Below are 662 nucleotides of genomic sequence, written 5' to 3' on the forward strand. Positions count from 1 at the left end.
TTGGCTTGTTTGCTTTCTCATCAATCCTAAAAGTAGCCATACACGTTCTATCAGAAAAACCTTTAAATTTAGCACACAAACCCTTCTCGATAGCAATACCGACTCCATGGTGTGAGTTGTTGTCCGATCCTGTGTATAAAAGTTCGTATTTGAGATTCCCACTACAAGGCAAGTCGATGACACCTGTGCCTTGCAGGTGTGTTTCCTGTACGCCGAGTATCTGCACATTGTATCGCTCTAGATCCAGGGTTAGGTCTTTCTGCTTTAAATGCGATCTAATTCCTCTAACATTCAATGTTCCAACCGCTAATTTATCACATTTACGGGGTCTAATACACGTATTCTTGCTTTTCACCACAGCCAAAAAACAATGCAATACGTGTCTTCAACCAAAATGCCAAACGAAAATGATTTATTTTAATCAGCTTGCAATACAAATTTGAAATGTTTAAAATGGCTTTAAACACTTTTCTATTTTTCTCCACTCGTAAAATGTTAAATATCAATCAGGTTATTTATCATTTCAAACTTTTAGCCATGTTTAACTTTCCGAATTTTAGTCATGGTTCTTTTTATGTTTTTATATTTAAATGCTGCTTTTGCAATATTTTTAAGTGTTTCATGTTCTTTACCAGTGGAAAACAAATTTCTTTTTTACTTGT

The sequence above is a fragment of the Anneissia japonica genome, unplaced genomic scaffold (assembly GCF_011630105.1).
Source record: "Anneissia japonica isolate Jap-2015-1 unplaced genomic scaffold, ASM1163010v1 scaffold33989_len11131_cov112, whole genome shotgun sequence".
Classification (NCBI taxonomy): domain Eukaryota; kingdom Metazoa; phylum Echinodermata; class Crinoidea; order Comatulida; family Comatulidae; genus Anneissia; species Anneissia japonica.